General features: G+C 43.0%; 1 long non-coding RNA gene and 1 other non-coding gene across 4 annotated transcripts in view; both read right to left on the reverse strand.

Annotated features, from left to right (window-relative positions):
- LOC102551339 (uncharacterized) overlaps positions 1-14148 on the reverse strand; it is a 132356-nt gene that overhangs the window by 55154 nt on the left and 63054 nt on the right. The window lies entirely within an intron of this gene.
- On the reverse strand, positions 1169-1275 carry LOC120096874 (U6 spliceosomal RNA). Its single transcript, XR_005493680.1, has one exon. It is a non-coding gene; the product is annotated as a U6 spliceosomal RNA (small nuclear RNA).

A 14148-nucleotide genomic window follows, 5' to 3' on the forward strand; every position in this document is an offset into this window, starting at 1 on the left:
TTCCTGTTTTCTTTCAGCCAGTTATGGGGACAGAGTGTTCTGCTTTCGGGCTTGTAGTTTTTCCTCTCTACAGGTCTTTAGCTGTTCCTGTGGGCCTGTGTCTTGAGTTCACCAGGCAGGTCACTTGCAGGGGAAAAGTTCGTCCTACCTGAGGTTCCGAGGCTCAAGTGTGATCGTGGGGTACTGCCTAAGTCCTCTCCGCGGCGGCAGCAACCGGGAAGATCTGCGCCGCTCTTTCCGGGAGCCTCCGTGCACCAGGGTTCCAGATGGCGTTTGGTGTTTTCCTCTGGCGTCTGGATGTGCGCAGAGTGCAGTCTCTTCTGGTTTCCCAGGCGTGTCTGCCTCTCTGTAGGTTTAGCTCTCCCTCCCATGGGATTTGGGTGCAGAGAACTGTTTATCCGGTCTGTTTCCTTCAGGTTCCAGCGGTGTCTCAGGCGCAGGGGTCCTGCCGCTCCTGGGCCCTCCCCTACGGGAACCCAGAGGCCTTATACAGTTTCCTCTTGGGTCAGGGATGTGGGCAGGGGTGGGCAGTGTTGGTGGTCTCCTCCGCTCTGCAGCCTCAGGAGTGCCCACCTGACCAGGCGGTGAGGTCTCTCTCCCACGGGGTTTGGGAGCAGAGAGCTGCTGCGGGCCGGGATCCGCGGGTGTGGCCCAAACCCATTTTTTAACTCTACTGATCACTTCTGCATATTCAGATTGTTTTCTTTTCTTTTTTTTTTTTTTTAGGTTTTTAGTTTTTATTAACTTGAGTATTTCTTATTTACATTTCGAATGTTATTCCCTTTCCTGGTTTCCGGGCCAACATCCCCCTAATCCCGCCCCCTCCCCTTCTTTGTGGGTGTTCCCCTCCCCTCCCAACCCTCCCCCCATTACTGCCCTCCCCCCCATAGTCTAGTTCACTGGGGGTTCAGTCTTAGCAGGACCCAGGGCTTCCCCTTCCACTGGTGCTCTTACTAGGATATTCATTGCTACCTATGAGGTCAGAGTCCAGGGTCAGTCCATGTATAGTCTTTAGGTAGTGGCTTAGTCCCTGGAAGCTCTGGTTGCTTGGCATTGTTGTACATATGGGGTCTTGAGCCCCTTCAAGCTCTTCCAGTTCTTTCTCTGATTCCTTCAACGGGGATCCTGTTCTCAGTTCAGTGGTTTGCTGCTGGCATTCGCCTATGTATAAAAATATGGAAGCCTCACGAATTTGAGTGTCATCCTTGCACAGGGGCCATGCTAATCTTCTCTGTATCGTTCCAATTTTAGTATATGTGCTGCCGAAGCGAGCCCTCAGATTGTTTTCTTGAGCATCCACATATGAAGTAGAATGTAGGATGTTTATTAATTTCTCTCTGATTTCTCTTAACGTGGTGTCCACTTTTCTTTTTTTTTTTTTCTTTTGGTTCTTTTTTTCGGAGCTGGGGACCGAACCCAGGACCTTGCACTTCCTAGGCAAGCGCTCTACCACTGAGCTAAATCCCCAACCCCGGTGTCCACTTTTCTAACACAGTAGGGTATCATACTCTATTGACTGAATAATATTCTGGTGTGCAAACCATGCTTTTTCTATCCATTCATCCATGGGTGGGAGTTGAGGATGATTCTGTATCTCAACTGTGTGGAACAGTGCAGCTTTAAGCATGGATGTGCAGCTTTTCATGGGTTGATATGGTTGCTTTTGAGTACATATGCTGTTGTGGCTTGGGTTTTACTGCTGTGAACAGACACCATGACCAAAGCAACTCGTATAAGGACAACGTTTAATTGGGGCCGGCTTACAGGTTCAGTCCACTATCATCAAGGCAGGAACATGGCAGCATCCAGGCAGGCATGGTGCAGGAGGAGCTGAGAGTTCTACATCTTCAACTGAAGGTTACTAGCAGAATATTGCTTCCAGGCAGCTAAGATGAGGGTCTTAAAGCCCACACCCACAGTGACACACCCACTCCAACAAGGCCACACCTCCTAATAGTGCCACTCCCTGGGCTGAGCATATACAGACCATCACATATGCAAAGTGAAGTTGCTACATAATACAGTAGATTTTTAGTTTTAGAAAAACCTGTATACTGTGGCTCCATAACGGCTGTCCTAAGTTATATTCACAGCATATATAACAGTTATTTGTCCTTTATCCATACCCTAGGAGATATTAGCCATCTCTTTTTGTATATTGATAAAATTTTGTTTATATTTGTTGGGGAGGGGGGCAGGTATGGACCATGATATACATGTGGAAATCAAAGAACAATTTGAAGAAGTTTGTTTTCTCCTTCTGCCAGTTAGGTTGGGGGAATCAAATACAGGTTGTCAGACTTGACAGCAAGAGCATTAGACCAGTGAGTCATCTCACCAGTCTTAGTTTGTGTACTTTTTTTCCCCATCTTATTAAATTGGGTATTTCTTATTTACATTTCAAATGTTATTACCTTTCCCGGTTTCCAGGCCAACATCCCTCTAACCCCTCCTCCTTCCCTTCTAAATGGGTGTTCCCCTCCCCATCCTTCCCCCATTACCGCCCTCCCCCCAAGAATCCTGTTTCACTGGGGGTCCAGCCTTGACAGGACCAAGGGCTTCCCCTTCCACTGGTGCCCTTACTAGGCTATTCTTTGCTACCTACACAGTTGGAGCCCAGGGTCAGTCCATGCATAGTCCATGTAAGTCCATGACTTAGTCCCTGGAAGCTCTGGTTGGTTGGCATTGTTGTTCATATGGGGTCTCAAGCCCGTTCAGCTCTTTCAGTCCTTTCTCTGATTCCTTCAATGGGGGTCCCATTCTCAGTTCAGTGGTTTGCTGCTGGCATTTGCCTATATATTTGCCTTATACTGGCTGTGTCTCTCAGGAGCGATCTACATCCAGCTCCTGTCGGTCTGCACTTCTTTGCTTCATCCATCTTGTCTAATTGGATGGCTGTATATGTATGGGCCACATGTGGGGCAGGCTCTGAATGGGTGTTCCTTCAGCCTCTGTTCTAAACTTTGCCTCCCTATCCCCTCCCAAGGGTATTCTTGTTCCCCTTACAAAGAAGAAGTGAAGCATCCACATTTTGGTCATCCTTCTTGAGTTTCATGTGTTCTGTACATCTAGGATAATTTGAGCATTCGGGCTAATATCCATTTATCAGTGAGTGCATACCATATGTGTTTTTCTATGATTGGGTTACCTCACTCAGGATGATATTTTCCAGTTCCATCCATTTGCCTATGAATTTCATAAAGTCATTGTTTTTAATAGCTGGATAGTATTCCATTGTGTAAATGTACCACATTTTCTGTATCCATTCCTCTGTTGAAGGGCATCTAGGTTCTTTCCAGCTTCTGGCTATTATAAATAAGGCTGCTATGAACATAGTGGAACATATGTTTTTGTTATATGTTGGGGCATCTTTTGGGTATATGCCCAAGAGAGGTATAGCTGGGTCCTCAGGTAGTGCAATGTCCAATTTTCTGAGGAACCTCCAGACTGATTTCCAGAATGGTTGTAACAGTCTGCAATCCCACCAACAATGGAGGAGTGTTCCTCTTTCTCCACATCCTCACCAGCATCTGCTGTCACCCGAGTTTTTGATCTTAGCCATTCTGACTGGTGTGAAGTGGAATCTCAGGGTTGTTTTGATTTGCATTTCCCTTATGACTAAGGATATTGAACAATTCTTTAGGTGTGTCTCGGCCATTCAACATTCCTCACCTGTGAATTCTTTGTTTAGATCTGAATCCCATTTTTAATAAGGTTATTTGTCTCCCTGCAGTCTAACTTCATGAGTTCTTTGTATATTTTGGATATAAGCCCTCTATATAATAGTTGTAGGACTGGTCAAGATCTTTTCCCAATCTGTTGCTTGCCGTTTTGTCCTAACAGCAGTGTCCTTTGTCTTACAGAAGCTTTGTAGTTTTATGAGATCCCATTTGTCGATTCTTGATCTTAGAGTATAAACCATCGGTATTTTGTTTAGGAAATTTTCTCCAGTGCCCATGTGTTCGAGATTCTTCCCCACTTTTTCTTCTATTAGTTTGAGTGTATCTGGTTTGTTGTGGAGGTCCTTGATCCACTTGGACTTAAGTTTTGTACGGGGTGATAAGAATGGATCGATCTGCATTCTTCTACATGCTGACCTCCAGTTGAACCAGCACCATTTGCTGAAAATGCTATCTTTTTTCCATTGGATGGCTTTGGCTCCTTTGTCAAAAATCAAGTGCCTATAGGTGTATGGGTTCATTTCTGGGTCTTCAATTCTATTCCACTGGTCTATCTGCCTGTCTCTGTACCAATACCATACAGTTTTTATCACTATTGCTCTGTAATACTGCTTGAGTTCAGGGATAGTGATTCCCCTGGAAGTCCTTTTATTATTGAGGATAGTTTTAACTATCTTGGAATTTTTGTTATTCCAGATGAATTTGCAAATTGTTCAGTCTAACTCTAAGAAGAATTGGATTGGTATTTTGATGGGGATTGCATTGAATCTGTAGATCACTTTTGGTAAAATGGCCATTTTTACTATATTGCCAATCTATGAGCATGGGAGATCTTTCCATCTTCTGATTTTGAGCACTTTTGATACCAACTGTTCTAACTGGGATATGATCTGATCTTATCGCAGTGGTCCTTGTATTACATGGTGCCCAGGGATGGAGTCAAAAGTCTCGTGTGCTTCACTGCAATGGGATGGGTATAGATCACAGTCATCTGCTACATATTATTATCAAGCTGAAGAAAAGATAAGATAGAAACATCATTTACCCTCATATAGTGGGCACATAGTATCTGCCCTATTGAAACATCATCTTATCCCTTCTAAATGTACATAATTGTTGTGTGTCAGCTGTAGAGAAGAGCCAGCAGGTAAAAGGTGGGCAAGCCGGACAAACTGATTTCCATCCCAGGGCTCACATGAATAAGCCAGATACACTGGCCCAAGTCCACAGTCCCAGCATCCTCCAGGAGATGGCAGACTAAGAGAAGAGAACTGCCAGGAAACACCAAGCCAACCAGCCTGGAGGAGGCCTTAACAAGAGAGAGCCTGCCTCAACAAAGGAGGAGAGCCCCCACTTCCAAGGACTATCCCCTTACATGTTCCATAGCATGCCTGTATACACACACACCTTTTTTTCAGTTATTGTCTGTTATTGAGAAATGTTTTAAGACATGCTTATGACGATGGGATCATTACAAATTACACATGTTTTGCATAATTACCCTATCCCTTAAACATGTATCCTTAAAGTCATAATAAAGTACATGAATCCTATATGTATATTCAATTTCCAATACTTTCAATGTATAATGTATAATACCTGTATATAAGCCCACTGTCAGTCAAGGAGAATCAATATTTATCTGGACATGCTCAGAACAATGCCTACAACCGACCAGTTGTGAGGGGTGTTTGAAGGAAGTATGCAAAAGAAAGGAAGGAAGGAAGAAAGGAAGGAAGGAAGAAAGGAAGGAAGGGAGAAAAAGAAAGAAAAGTTTTTGAGGTTAACAAAAAGGAGTCCTTGGGTTCTTGTTACCATTTCCTGTTCCTGTCTCCATGTACTTTTGCATGATTGCAGTAAGCGTCTTTGTCTAAATCTGTTGTTTTAGAATGGCGGCTCTTCAAACAGATCACACCACGACAGCACAGTTCCACGAAAGAGGTTTACTGAGGGTTGGGGGGAGAGGACAAGGGGGAACAATGAAAAAGAAAGAGAAAGTGAAGACCAGGGGACTCTGCCTTTTATTTGGGCCATGACTTAACTGATGCCAACAAAAGGTATATGAATAAAATTATGATTATAAGGCTAAAGAGATGGCTACTATCAAAGCACGTGATTGGCAAGCATGAGGACCAAAAGTCAGAGCCCCACACACAAATGCTGGGTACTCATGATGCCTCAATTGAAATTTCAGCTCAGACGGGAGAGACCAGAGCCCCAGAATTAATTGCTTAGCAAGACTAACCACATCAGTGAGCTCTAGGCTTGATTGAAGGTCCCTAATGAAGTAAGTGGAATAGTGCTACTGGTTGGACCAGTCCCCACACTTGGAGCAAAACACACACACACACACACACACACACACACACACACCATACACACACATACACACACACACCATACACACACACACACATCATACACACACACACATACACACACACATCATACACACACACACCATACACACACACCATACACACACACATACACACACACACATCATACACACACACACCATACATACACACCATACACACACCATACACACACACACATATACACACACACACACACCATACACACATACACCACACACACACACACAATGGGGTGGAGAAAAATTAAAACTAAATAAGAATTCTTAAAGAGTGTGATTACAGATATGTGATATCACAATCTGTGAAAGGACATCATAGAGGGTCAATGTCTGGGCTCACTCAAACATAAAGCCTTAAGTACTCGGAAAGTCTGAAGAAGCTCAGAAAGAATCTGCCTGAAGTCGTGTGCATCATGTCTTTATCAAGAGTACAGTGTTTACATTCATGTTACGACGGTGATGTAATGGATATTTGCCTCTGAAAGGCAGGGATTTGGCTCATCTTTATCCTGTTCTCACACCTTTGAAACCATAAAGGAACCTAAATTTCCCTGTAGCAGAATGACTGAATTTACCAACTGCAGTTAACTTGAAAGCATTTTCTCTACTATCAGAGGAGAAATGTTTGACTTCCTTTTTTTCCCTGTTACTCATGATATCCCTTCAGGAATAATAATTACACTATATTTTAAATGTATACTATCAATGCTCTCTTCATAGACCACAAACAGCTTTGGGAAATTTCAGTGAGCCTATTTCTACTTTGACCTGGGAGTCCTTTGAACTCAGTGGGAGCACCACGGCCAAATCAACCCCACAGAGCGAGAACACTGAGAAGAAATGGAGCTGATACAAAAACACCCACAGGAAGACAGTGCGGCCATCTAAGTATGAGGGTTCTCAAAAGGCTGAGCTCGGAAAACAGTTGTGCAGAAATTCTTCAAGGAAGAAGAAAAACCTTTCCCAAAAGTGGCCAAGAGCTAGTCAAAACAGAAGATTAACAATTTAACATGCGTGTCAGTGAACAGCTGGATCCACATTCCAGGACTTGGTTATAAAATGTATTATTAGAAGCAGGCGTTTTCACTGCTGGTAAAGGCTCTCGCTTCACAAACTTGGTGGCTGAGCTCAATCCCTGAACCAATGTCAAAATGGAAGGAGACAACCAGCTTCATAAGGCTGTCCTCTGATCACCACACTCACCATGACATGTATGTCAAAGCACGAATATGACAAATTACATGGTGTTAATTTCCTTCAGATCGTAGAGGCTGGAAGGACCAAGTGTTCTCCATGTGCTTCCTTTACCCCATGTCCTCCCATGGTCTTCCCTCTTGTCTGTTTCCTAAGTTGCTCTTATAAACATAGATATATGGACAAGGGTCCACCCTGGTGACCCTATTTAACCGTTATCACCACATCAGAGACCCTATCTCTACACAGTGACATTCCAAATCCGACTCCTACGACTAAGATTTCAACACACGGATTTTAGAGAATCCAGCCCAGCTCCTAACAACCTTTGAACTATTGTCAATCCTTGTAAACTGGTTGCTAATGTCCCCTTGTTCTCTTCTTGGCGAAAGAGGCAGAACAAGTAGAGTTAAAACCTAAGGACATAGGAAGCTGGTAAGCGGAGGCTGTGGACTCCACACCCAGCTTCACCTGCCGGGTCTCAACTCTAGTTAAGTACTGCAGTGGAAATAGAAACAAGGTGTCTTTGTTCCCTCAAACTCAGAGACACAGTACTCTACCCTGGGTTCCATGCCCAATGGAAAGCCTCCCGCCGAGTTATAAGGTCAAGTTAATCTTAACAATAAGAAGCATGTTCCAAAATCTATTATCTAAAATGTAATTCAAATCTCTGCTCTATGCTTCTTTAATTTCTGATAACGAGCACTTGGTGCTCAAGAGTATCTAGCGTTGTAAATTGAGGCAGCTAATAACCCCGGGAGTCAGCTTTTGAAATCAGTGACAGGGGTGCACTTCTCCCGCTCCTGACCTTGACATTCCATAACTGTAAGTATTGCTGATGCATTTGATTTCCTAGATGATAGTTTCTCTGTAAGTGAGTCCCAAGAACAAAAGTCTGTCCCTGGAAATAGAAATAGCCTCAGACTAAGCACAGCCCTTTATCATCAATCCATTGAATCTCTCTCCCCTGACCTAAGAGCCTAGAACTGTCCATAGGGTAATAATGAAAGAGAGGAGAGAGGGAAATACCCATTACCATTGTAAAGTGCACACTAACAGAAGGGGCCATCCCAAGTCTCTCAGCTTGTAATGTTTTACAGTTAGGCTGGGCCTTCCCAAATGTGTATGTGCATGTGTGCATGCATTCCTGTGTGTGTGAGTATGCTCATATCTATATGTGTCTCTGTGTACATGCACGTGTGAATGTACATGGATCTCTGTGTGTGTATATGTGTGTATATGTGTGTATTGTGTGTGCACATACATGTCTATATATGTCTCTGTGTGCATGTGTGCATGTATGCGCATGTGTGAGTGTATGTGTGTGCATGTGTGGATGAGTATGCACATGTCTATATGTGTCTCTGTGTACATATATACATGCATGTGTGAATGTATGTGCATCTGTGTGCATATATATGTGTGTATATGTGTGTATATGTGTGTATTGTGTGTATGTCTACATACATGTCTATATGTGTCTCTGTGTGCATGTGCACAAGCGTGTGTGAATGTACATGCATCTGTGTGTATATGTATGTATTTTATTATGTATGTACAGCCTCTGTGTGCATGTGTGTACACATGTGTGAATGTACATGCATCTGTATGTGTATATGTGTGTGTTTATCTGTGGGGTGTGTGTGTGTGTGTGTGTGTGTGTGTGTGTGTGTGTGTGTGTGTGTGTTTAACACCTGGGGTCTCTCTACCTCTGGATTCACTCAGTAAATATATATTGACCTAATAAATGTCCTCTGACTAACACAAGAGAGTGTGACCTAAGCTGCAGTTGGTGACATCAGTCCTTTTTTTTTTTTTTTACTGTTAAGAACTCCTTTCTTAGGAGCTGCCACCAGACTCCTCAGAGGGTCTCCACTCCAGTATACATATAGTTAGTTGCCTAGAGCATTGCCTGCTAAGTGCTTCAGGATTCCTCTCCAGCATACAGTATGTCATCTGCAGACCAAACAAACACTTTCTTCATTCCAACTCTGCAAGTGAAATGTGTTCTCCCAGTTCACTCTTTTGAGCCCTCTGAATGCCCCTGAAGTAATTTTAAGCCATTCCATTTAATTTCCATGACAGCAGATTTATGAATATTTACTAATAGCAGGCAATGGCTACAGGGAAGGCCCAGATGAGGGCTCAATTCCACTGCATTTGTTTCAACAATAATGAAAAGTTTCTCAGGAATCCTTATGCCTTCCTACTCATTGTAAGGAGCATGTCCCAGCTTGAAGATCTCAAAGCAGAGGACTGAAACAGTCAGACATGATTAAAAAAAAAAAAGAGGGAACTGTTATCTTCCCCTAGGAAAAAAACAAGTCAGTGGGTCCAAGAGGTTAGAAACATTGCCTATAGGTCAGAGAGTGGCCTGGGGTAGAGACTGAGGTTATTAACCACTTGCATTCCCTTCCTGGGGCCCCTTTAGTCCTTTGATCTGGGTCTTAATGCGTTTTTTCATTTATATGTAGATTTCTTTTGATATGTAGATTTCTATTTCAAGTTGGTTTATAGACATCCCCAAAATTTTATTTATTTACTTATTTAGAAAACAAAATAGACTCTCTGCACATTTCAAACACTTGCTTTTCTGTAACTCAGATTTGATCATATCTGAGAACTTCAACTTCCCAAAACAACATCAAGATACTATTTCTGTTGGCATATTTAACACCAAAAGTGAATTTTAAGAACGGAAAGCTAAATAATCCACCTGTCTTAGTTTGGGGTATCTAGTAGTGTGAAGAGACACCATGACCATGGCAACTTATCTTTTTTTAAAAAAAATTTGTTTTAATTGGGGCTGGCTTACATTTCAGAGATTTGGTTCATCGTCATCATGGTGAGAAACATGGTAGCTTGCAGGCAGACATGGTACTAAAGATACTGAGGGTTCCACATTCAGATCAGCAAGCAGCAGGAAGGAAGACTGAGACCTACTTCCTCCAACAAGACCACACCTCGTCCAATAAGCCACACTCCCTAATACAACCAGTCCCTTTGAGCCTAGAGGGGTTATTTTCTTTCAAAGCACCACATTCCATTCCCTGGATCCTACAGCCTTATAGCCATATCATAATGCAGACGTGTATTAAGTCCAACTTTAAGAGCCCCCAGAGTCTATAAGAATCTCAACTCTACAAAAGTCCAAAGTCTCTTCTGAGACGTATGCAGTTTCTTAACTGTAATCTCCTGTCAAATCAAAATCAAAAGCAGATCATGTATTTCCAGCAGGAAGTGCATTGCCATTCCAAAGGGAGCATAGTGAGGAAATATTCTACCAAAGCAAAACCGAAAACCAGCTGGGCAAACTCCAAACTCTGGATCTCCATGTCTGATGTCAAAACACTCTTCAGATCTCCAGTTCCTTTCAGCTTTATGACTTCAATACAATTCTTTCTTTTGAGCTGGCTCAACCTGGACATCAGCAGGTGCCCCACAGCTCTGGCATCTCCAACATTGTGGGGTCTCCCAGGCAATCGAGGCTTCACCTTCACTGTTTCACACAATGGCTTCTCTAGGGGTGCAGAGACGCCCCAACACACTCCTGGCTTCATCAGCTTTCCTTAGTAGTGGAGGGAGTCTCCACAGTCCTTTTTTGTATCCTTGACTCTAAAGCCAGGACCACATGCCTGAAGCTGCCAAGTTCTGTTGCTTGCTGAGGCTGGAACATGGTTTCCTCATTACATCTTGCCCAGCTTTCTGGTTTTGATGGTTCCTTTCACTGCTTACGAGTGGCTTTCCTAGAGCTTGCTTTGTTGACCAGACTGACCTTGAACTTAGAAATGCTTCCCCTATGCTGGGATTAAAGGTGTATGCCACCTTGGCAGACCTTAAGCTTTCCTCTAATTCCTTTTCACCAGTTGAAAGCTTACCTAGGTGGGATCCTGCTCTGAGGTTACCATTCCCTTACTCTATTTAACAATAAGATTTTCTTTAATCTGTTTATCTCCTTGAACACAGGACTTAAGCACTTCCTGGTGCCCCTTTTCTCTTCAAATTGTATGTGTTGTAACTTTCCTCGTTTGGCTTGCTCCTTTTTGCTATATTTCTTCATAAGACTGTCACTGCTATCCACATGACAGAGTCAATACTAGGCTGTATTGAAATATCCTCTGCCAAAGCTGTTAGTCTATAATAATCACAAGAATGATCTCTAGGCCACATACTAATACTCTTCTCCTCTGAAACCACTTGGTCCAGGCCTCCCATAGTTCAAATGTCCCGCAGTACCACTCTCTTCCATGCTCCTACTAAAGCCTAGTAAGGCCCACTTAAAGTATTCAGCTGCTTCTCTAATCAAAAGTCCACATTCCCCCAATCAAAAACATGGTCAAGCCTGTCACTGTAATACCCTACTCCTTGGTACCAACTGTCTTAGTTAGGGTTTCCATTGCTGTGAATGGACACCATGACCACAGCAGCTCTCATAAAGGAAAACAGCTCATTGAGGCTGTCTTATAATTTCAGAGATTTAGTCCACTGTCATCATGGCAAGAAGCATGGTGGTGTGCAGGCAGACATGGTGCTAAAGAAGGAGCTGAGAGTTCTACATCCAGATCAGTACACAGAAGGAAGGAAGACTGAGAGAGACTTTCTCCAATAAGGCCACACCTACTGTAACAAGGCATACCTCCTAATAGTGCCTTTCTCTATAAGACTGTGAGGGATATTTTCTTTCAAACTACTTCATCACTCTTGATCATATATAAATGACTATGTGTATGTTCCTGTGAATGTTGGGTGTTTTTCCTCAGGCATAGCCATCTTCCCCCCTCCTTTCTTTTTGTTTTAATTCTGGGTCTTTTACTGTCCTGGAACTTGTCAAGTAGACTGGGTCCCCAAAAAATCCCAGGAATCCTCTTGTCTCTGTCTTTTCAGAAGTGAGATTACAAGCACAACACTGCAGCCAGCTTTTTAAAATGGTAATTCTAGGCCTCAAACTCATGTTTCTAAGGCTAACATTTTGCTGACCTAGATACCTCTCAGTCTTCATCCAAGATCATTTTTAATTTAACATGTATGTTCTGAGTGCTGACTATATACCAGGCACATTCCTAGATGTCAATATGTTACCGGTAGCCCACCAGAGATGACTAGTCAGACACAGTTTATAACCAATCAAGAGTCTTTATTCCACCCAGCTAGCACCCAAGTATTTGAGGTCCAACATGTAGCCCAGGGTGTCCAGAACACATGGTTTTTTGAAGGCAGAATCCATGTTCTGCCATATCTTTTGGCAGATGAAAGGAGGCTTTGTAGAAGCAAACAATTAAACTGGATGGGGTTAGCTGAAGGGGGATCCACATAAATAGACACTTAAACAGACACCAAGATAAGTTAGCTTGGATATTCTGTCCTTGGGTTCCTAGAATAGAGGTTGGTAAATGTCCATAGGATTCTCCCTCAAGGAGAGGAAATTCTAGCTAAACTTGAAATGGACTCATTGAAAGTACAAGATAGAGAAGAGAACTTCTGCACTATCTTGTCACAAATGATTCTTTGAGCAGAGGAAAAAACCTCAGTTCTAAGGGCATATATTGGTAAGAGAGGTGTGGGGGGCATGCTAAAATAAAAAACAAAGCAGGGAAAATGCCAGAAATGTACAAAGAGAAAGCTAGAATTGGTCCAATCATAAGCATCAACCTCTCTGAGTACATCAGGACCACTCAATGGCCAGTGTTTAGCAGAGGGAACCAGAAGAAGAAAAGGCCAGGTATACTGGGACATGGCAGCTATGGGCAGGGTTCTTCCTGGAAGGATTCAAAGTGAGATGGAAAGCACTGGCAGTTGAGAAATGGCACCAAGACTAAGGAAATACTCTGACGGATCTTACTTCTGAATTGTAAGCCCTCTGAGCAGATATCTACACTGTTCGTAGGAAGAGAAAGCAACCCAACGGCTTCCAACCTCACTCTCCCACCCCAGGAAGAACAGGCTTCTAGAATGTTCTCTAAGCTCTCAAATGGAATATAGATATGGTTACATACGATGGCAGTGTCACCAGACCTTGCTCTGGGTTTCCCTCAGCTCCTTCACCCTTGTTATCTCTATCAGAGGAATTTACCTGAGATACATAGAGCGCAGCCTAGTAGAGAGCTTATTATAGAGCACAATGGAGCACTCTCAAGGACCAAGAGTGGGCAATGGCTAAAAAGACCATTGTGGAACAGAGCACACCCACAAGGCATGAACATCGACCAAAGGACCCTTGTGCCTATCTACATTTTAAGTGGGTTTTATACTTCTACCATCTCTAGAATGCACAGCTGTCTCTGAGGGTTGTTTCCTCTTCAGGCAATTGATAGGACCACTTGGCTAAAGCTCATAGAAGAGAACGATGGTGTGGGCTTGTTGTTCATCACAAGCTTCCAGATAAATAACAATCTTACAAGCTTTAGTTATCTGTGAATGACCTTCCAGGAAGTCCAGAGCTTTATGCAGGACCAGCAATGTGACTAGGATCCCATTCTTTAAACATGCCATTGAGTCCTGCAGTTTAGATTCTTGGTTTTACAAGCTGTTAGTCATGAGTGAGTGATCCAACCATAACAGTCTCCAAGCCTTCTAATTTCTAACTAGCTCCATAATAGCACCATTGGGAAAATGGGGCTGGGCAACCTCTGCAACTTCTCACGAGCCTATATCATTTTGTAATAAAAAGTTTTACAACAAAATTCTTTCAAAGCCAATCACACAGCTGCCCTGATCCCACTTTATCTTGTACTAATGCATTAAATCATCCCAAAGCAGTTATTGTCACAATCATTAGTCTTTGAAAGGGGGGAGGAGCTTTACTCTCTTAAAAACAAAACTGTTTCAAGACGCACCTGTTTTCCCCTTTATGAAAAGAGAAAGTGGATTTCATTGTATCCCAGATGACACACCATG

This window comes from Rattus norvegicus, chromosome 14 (assembly GCF_036323735.1).
Source record: "Rattus norvegicus strain BN/NHsdMcwi chromosome 14, GRCr8, whole genome shotgun sequence".
Classification (NCBI taxonomy): Eukaryota; Metazoa; Chordata; class Mammalia; order Rodentia; family Muridae; genus Rattus; species Rattus norvegicus.